General features: G+C 35.4%; 1 long non-coding RNA gene across 1 annotated transcript; it reads right to left on the bottom strand.

The window, feature by feature from the left end:
* Nucleotides 1-2,835: 2,835 nt before the first annotated feature.
* LOC145043393 (uncharacterized) lies at nt 2,836-4,080 on the bottom strand. The gene is made up of 2 exons (XR_013681018.1): nt 3,651-4,080; nt 2,836-3,526 (listed from the first exon to the last, which is right to left on the bottom strand). It is a non-coding gene; the product is annotated as an uncharacterized LOC145043393 (long non-coding RNA).
* Nucleotides 4,081-7,730: the final 3,650 nt, after the last annotated feature.

The raw sequence follows: 7,730 nt of genomic DNA, 5'->3' as shown, positions 1-7,730 counted from the left end.
TTTTAGGTATCATTCATTTTGAAAGGACGGACCCGACTTGATCGCAGTATACACACCCGTGTTTCCGCAATATATGATTTTGGGATGAACTCTAATAAATGTTTTTAATTAACCATGTTTTTGGAATGCTTGGATTTAGAAGATATTTGAGTTTTGACTATAATAAAAATAAAATTTTTATCCTTGATTTTTGGGTCGTTACACAAAACAGGCGATGTTGTAGCCTTCTAAAAAATATTTTTATATTTTATTTTTATAACATTTGTTAAGTTTTTTGTTTTTTTTTGTTTTTTGTTTTTTTTTTTTTTTTTTTTTTTTTTTTTTTTTTTTTGAAGTTGAGAATAAAATAGGTATTTGGATTGTGTGATTGTTTTCAAAGGATTTGCAACATGTCAATAGATTTGGATTTGAAATTATTTAGATCTAGTTTTTCTCTTATAGAGACAATCATAAAATATGAATAAATAGTAATAAAAGTATTAAATTATACTTTTATTAATTAATTATTTTTATTTCTTTTCAAAAACTACAAATTGAATTAAATTGTTATGAAGATAACTTATGGATGCACTTTATTGCAGAACATAAAACACATTAATAACTATATTAAAAAATATTACATGACAGGAACTGAGTACCAAACACTTCAAAGTTGTTTTGAATAAACAATATCAATTCTAAAGATCATGTCTTCCGGATACATTTCATCATTAAAATCTTTCTTTTAGGCATAAACAACTACAACCTTCTTTTTCATTGTCAAATACTCTATATACCACAAATGTAAAGTGGATAGAAGAAAATATGAGTAACCAAGAATGGAAGATAATCGTTTTATATAGAAAAAAGATGAGAGAAGAAAATATGACTAACTAAGAATGAAATAAAATGTTCTTATATAGGTAAAAAAAATTGCAATTAATCATTTAAATAAGTTGAAGACGTTTGAAGAATTTTAGAGTTAGAAATGAATACGGTCAAAGACAATTAACTAGAAGAGATTGTAAAGTTAAGAAATTTCAAATCAATATGGTTGAAGATAGAGATCATACTTGAACCATATTGAATTGTTTCTTTTATAAGTTTTATATTTTAACATAAACAGCTACACCATTCTTTTTTATTCTCAAACAATCTATATACAACAAATATAAAATAGAGAGAAGAAAATATGAGTAACCAATAATGGAAGATAATGTTTTTATATAGGAAAAAGATGAGAGAAACAAATATGAGCAACTAAGAATGAAATATAATGTTCTTATAGGCAAAAAAAAATGCAATTAATCATTCAATTAAGTGGATAAAGTTGAAAAGTTTTAGAGTTACAAATGAATATAGTTTAAAACAATTAAGTAAAAGAAGTTATAAAATAAGAAAGTTTCAAATAAATAAGATTGAAGATAAAAGTCATACTCATATAGACTTGAATCACTTCTTTTAAAAGTCTTGTATAGATATAGATATTTTGTTATAAGGTTACTTTTTAAACGGTTAAATTAAGTTTGATGATAAATTGTATGAAGATAATACATTAAACTCCCAAATTATTAACCCAACTAAAATCAAGTCTAAACCAAAATCTCCGTAGTAACAAATTTTTTACGAACTATATACAAACATTATTTTCATAACAATAGGAAAATACGGGAACGAAGTAGAAAACAAATCCCCAGAGAAAATGAGATGGAAAAGCAGGAGATTCCATGATAAATGAAAAAGTTGAAAGTAAGGAGAGCCGCGAAAACACGGAGCCGCAACATCTCCATCACAAACATCACCTCTATCCCTTTCCAACTCACTTTTTTGTTTATTTTATTTTTTCCCTTTTCTTAGTTCATGACATCTAATAATTATTTTAATTTTCTGCGTAAAGTTAATAAGAGAGAGTGGAAATTGGTATGCAAACTCTCGATCCCTTTTGGTTATCAACTTTTAGGAGAAGAATAAGCAATCAGATTACCTAAATCCATTTATAAAAGAAGAATATATCAATTAATGTTATAAAAAAAGGAACATATCAATTAATGTTATGTCATAAACTATTATAACATGTCACCAAATAAACAGAAAGCCCATTATCAATGGTTAACATTTGAACAACAAAACTGTTGGTGTTCTTTTTATACAAATAAGTTATTTGAATGATGTTCTTTTAACATACAAAATTAGGATGATATTTTTTTAAACGATTTTCAAACATAATTACTTTTCTAAGTCATTTTTCATTTTTAGATCTACATTTTGTCTTAAGCGGGATTTATATCTTCATTATTCTGAAATCTATATACTTTCTGCCAACTTTTTATACAGTTGAGATGAATGATAATACTATTGGCAATGGAGGAAAGGAATTAACTAGGAAGCCATGGAGAATCGCATGCAAGGTTAGGTTATGACCCACGTGTGACTATAACTTTGCACCAACTAATGATTATGAAGTGAGCGCATGAAGTTGTGCATTTTTCAACTCGTGTTTGCCATGTTTGAATCAACTAAAATCACCCCATTATACTTGTGACATCAATCAAAAAGACAACACAAAGTGTTTACTTTTTAATATCTTCTATCACATTTCTAAAAAGAAATATATATTATACATTACATAGCATAGTTACATTACTATATTAGTTGCACATTGCTGTCTACTTTCAATGAATTTAAATCAAAATAACAAAATTAATATAGCTATAACTTTTAACTTTTAAACATAAAATTGTAACACTATCTCCATTCTTGAATTAGAAACACCAAAACCACACGCATCTCTAAAGCCACCTTTTTTGTTTCATAGTTAACAAGTGTAGATAAGATAGATAGTACGGAAAACATACATAAATCAACAAGATGCCGTTTTGATTATTCTCTCCGCCGGAAAACACAAACATCCGGCGGCCGTCGCCGATCATCGACACCCAAATTTCACGGTGAACTTTTCAGTGAAAGGATGACGAATTTACAGATCTCATAAGTCAAAAAAAAGAAGACTACATCTTATATTTTTAAGTTATGGTTAAATTATTGTTAGTAATAGTTTCACCTCCAAAAAAGTAGTATCCTAGACATGATCGCCGATCTACTGATGACTTTATTTAGAATTTAAGATTTTGTCGTTTACGTAGTTATACAAGAAGGTTCAATAGCTTTGGCTCTTCAACGTCGTTACACCGGAAACTCATGGACACTTTAGATATATTGGATGACGTCATGGCGGAGAATTTCTGTTCGTCGGCGGTGGCAGATGAACCAAGCACGAGATTTGTCAGTGGAGGCGCGTTGGCTTTGCCGCACTTGCCTGAAGGTAAGTGGTTTCTGATCATCATTTCCGACCACGCGCCGGCAGTGTAAGCTTTATGTTCCGGAATATGAGTATTGTTCACGAGAACGGGCGGCGTACCGCCGTCGAGCACCGTCCTGACTGCCGCCTGACAGATGTGCCAGTTACCTGAGGAGAGGAGTCCGATCGCTCCGTTCACCGGATTCACTGTTCGGCCAACCGCTTCAAACAAGAGTGACTGGAACAGCGCTGAGATTGAGAAGATCAAATGCACATACATCATACATCATACATGCAAATTTCTGACAAAACTAATAATCGTGAATATAGGGAATTAGGATGCGATGGATGTGGATTTGGATATAGAATATACCGTTTCGTTTGTGGCTGGGGACGGAGGAGATGAAGTTGATGAGATCGCTCCGGCCGAAGAATTTGGAGACGAAGAGTGTAGCACGAGCTTTGGCTTCAGGGGATTCAATCCACTCGAGACAAGGTCTGAGGGCGCAGTTCTCGCTGCATCGTTTTCGTAAAACTCGGCAGCCATGGCAGCTCATTTCCCTGTCTACTTTTCTTTCTGAGGATTTCTTCGAATCAAAGGAAAGCGGAGCGAGAAACGAGGGTGTGTGTGGGGTTTGTTTTGTAGTGGGGAAAAGACGTGGATTTGAAATGGAAGATTAATTCTGGTTAAGAAATTCACTTTCTCCTTCGTCGAAACAAATCGCTTTAAATGGTATTTGTGGCTTCCAACCTTTAACACACTAATTTTGTTAATTTTCATGGGTTTGAATTTGACACCAACTTGAATGAGTGACAGAAAATAATTTTTAATAGACCCAAACCAAAATGTGCTACATTTTATAAATAACAATAGCAACAACAAACACTACGATACCATATTGTGGTAAGAGGAACAAATATACATAGTCATAACGAGCAACTGCTTTAAGCGAAGACCCATCCCATCATATATGAAAAACGATAACCTTCACTAGGACATATAAGGAGAGGAGTTTTGACAAAAATAACAATAACAAAAAAAATAAATAAATAACTGGAACCTCGAGCAATATATTGAAAACCGAAGAAAAATGCTAGAAAAAAGCTAGCGTAAAATAGGAATTACATCAATAAAGAATAAATGGGATCAATATGCTAACTATCACACCTTAAACTACTCCTACTGTGTCCGTTTTTAATTAAATAGAACAAGACAAACTGAACCTCGTCAATCACATGTTTAAGATGACTATAAACCTTGTTGAAAATACGGGAATTGATTGCCTTCCACAAAAAAAAAAAATGAACATGTAACATAAAGCCACCAGCAACTTTAATTTCAATCCTTTGTTGATAGAAGTACATATTAAAACCTCTAAGTCAACCACATATGAAGGAGGGGGTGACACCAACTTACACCATGAAAACCATCAAGGCCACACATACTTCGAGAATGTGCAGCCAAAGAAAAGATGATCCCTCGAATCTGAATCCTGAATGCAAAAAAATGCATAGCTCCGATGACACCCTTTTCACGAGATTTATCGATGTTGGAATTCTATCCAAAAAACCCAATTAACCTTCAAAGAAACCCATGTACACCACCAGACTCAAACCCATCCACACCTCTTGAACCCAACCACGCTCAAGCAGCCAAATCTCTCACAGACTTAGACTTAACAGATAACATACCCGTCGAAGACCACCCATCGGAAGAATCAGAGAAGCTAGCAAAGACCAACAACTGCTCCAAATCTGACACTCCTGCATCTCACTACAACTTCTGATATGCCTCAATCAACTCCATTGCCACATCGCCCCCTTATTTGTATTAAACTTTATACGGTTTGCAATAAAACAATTTTTGTTTATCTCAACTGTGTAAAATTTAAAAAAAAAAACAAATTTTAAAGGCATATTCAACAACCACGAATCCTTCCACAAACGAATATTATCACCCCTCCCTAATACTCCTTTGAACAAATCCCCATAGAACCATACAATCATCTTTATGATCCCCATCATGAGAGTGATTGTGCACCAAACTCCTTACAATCCATTTTTAGCTAATGGATGCCCATCACATACAATAAGCTTATGAAAAATAATGATGCAATTGACCCATAACGAGTTCACATCTACTTTTAACATCCAAGGCATTTAAAAATCAAATCAAGATTTAAAATTCTAAAACCACCCACTTCAACCCCTCTATACTTCTAAGGATACGTGATTTTTTTACACGCCACCCGACTAAGCTATTTATGTGTGCGATCCCCACCCCACAAAATCTTCTGCTTAAACCTTCAAGAACATCAATAATTTTTTTGGAGCTTTGAATAGTGAGAAATAATAGAGATTTATGCTAATTAACACCAATTTAATTAGTGTTGATATCCTTCCAAATGACAAATTCTTTGCTTTCCAAGCACTTAGTTTCAATCTTATTTTTATGACAACCGGATCCCAATATCTGGAAAGCTTCATGTTTGGTCCCATTGGGAGGCCAAGATAAACTAAGGGAAAATAAGCCCAACACTTGAGAATCACTACCACTCTTGTAATCTTATAATCTTCAACCCCATCTCTATATACCTTACTATTTTGAAGATTAGCCTTGACGCCTGAGGCTACATGAAAACATATGAGAAGCTTATTGAGATTCACCATATTAACTGAGAACCAATCTCCAATGAAAATAAAGCTCATGTAGTGATATGAGCTTTGGAGTTAACATTGTCACTCAATGATTTAGATTGCGTTGAGTCCTAAATTCACAACAATAAAGAAATATGGCAATAGACATCCAGGAGGTGGTCGCGGGACGAAGCTCTAATGGTCTAGTTAGTACGTGTTTGAGAATAAGGTGGTTTGAGTTCTGGATAGAGAGAAGACAATCCCTTATTCTGGAAAAGAAGGGTCCTTTTATACATGTTGTTCCCTACACATGATCCCAACGGTGTATTTTGTCCCGTCTTGGCTAACAATATATGGATGAATCCTATTGGTGGATCGTGTACCACTAGTGGTCATCTACTACCGGTGCATAATAAACAAAGGACAACTCCTTATGTACTACACTTGTCGGTCTGGGAAACGACCAGTTGTGTTTTGTCTTATTGTAGACCAAAGACTATCGTCAGGGATTGGACCTGGGCACGAGGGTGCTAAGGATGAGGGTCCTAGCACGAGGGCGAGGGCTTAAGTTTGGTGCTAGGACGGATTACGACTGTTAGCTAGGTCGTCCTAAAGATATCAGTTATGTTATCTATAACGTGTTCCTGGTGGGATACGTTAACAAGTCCCCTAAGATACTAGACATCAGGATTGGCCTAGCATAGCTGAGTTGTTCTAGCTTAGATCAAGACATCTGTTCAGCGAAGATGGTCCTAATATCCGCTAATGTGATGGAGCCGTCAGCACAAGAGGTTTCATCATGGTAATTGTTTGATATTCCAGCTTTGCATTTAAAACTTCCATTATCAAGGACGATTTTACTCTTTACACTTCCCACTCTTCAAATACTTATATATTTTCGTTGCTTACCCTCCTATCCATCATGTTCTTGCTCCAAGATACAATGACAAAGAAATTATCTAGAAATCAAGCCAACCCCAAGAGAGTTGGAGGCCATGTAAGCCTGGTTTAGCTTCTTGCCTGAATATAGGGTGTAATATCCTAGGAAAGGGGCTATCATATCTCGTTCATCGGAGGGTATGGTTGGAGTCCCTATTTCGATCTTCAAGGAAGGTCTGAGGCTACCAACAAATGATTTTTTTGACGAGATCATGCGTCAATACGGCTTCTTCATGGATGATCTGACTCTTAACATCGTCAACAAGATTGTGGGCTTAGAAATGGCATGTCAAGCCCTTGGAGTATTGCCTCAGTTTTGTGCTTTCAAATCCTTTTCAACTCTTCCACCCAATCTGGCATACATACCTTCCCTCAATGGCAAGGCATCCATGCGTTTATTGTTAACTAGAAAGAAACCAAGCAAAATTGGCAATACATGTGACCTTGGATTAATCGCAACCTGGTTGGTTACGACTATCCCCTAGTGATCGTCTTTTCTTACTGGTCGCCTTAACTATGGGGTGTCAGCCTAACCGTGGCGCACATGTTGAGGGGTATCTACTTCACCAGGGAAGAATGGGAGGATCACATTTTAGCCACGGTAGGGATGAGTGCCACCTGGAGGGCTCGAGGGATGATGGCCCAACACTTTGTGGATAAGGACCATAAGTACTCTCCCCCCCCCCCCCCCCACACACACACACTTTCAAAAGATATACTTATTTGAGGTAGCAGATTTACTCATTTTGTTTATTGCTTGCCTTCATAGGTCATGAGAGGATCCTGCCTTTTGAAACGGTTCTAAGGAGCAACTATAAGGGAAATCTCCAGTATTGTGAGGTACCTATGGTGGAGACCCTTCCACCACCCAATAATG

This window comes from Lactuca saligna, chromosome 4, assembly GCF_052625555.1.
Source record: "Lactuca saligna cultivar CGN05327 chromosome 4, ASM5262555v1, whole genome shotgun sequence".
NCBI classification, from domain to species: domain Eukaryota; kingdom Viridiplantae; phylum Streptophyta; class Magnoliopsida; order Asterales; family Asteraceae; genus Lactuca; species Lactuca saligna.
The sequence above is the reverse complement of the archived record's forward strand: the minus strand, read 5'-3'. Positions and strand labels throughout refer to the sequence as shown.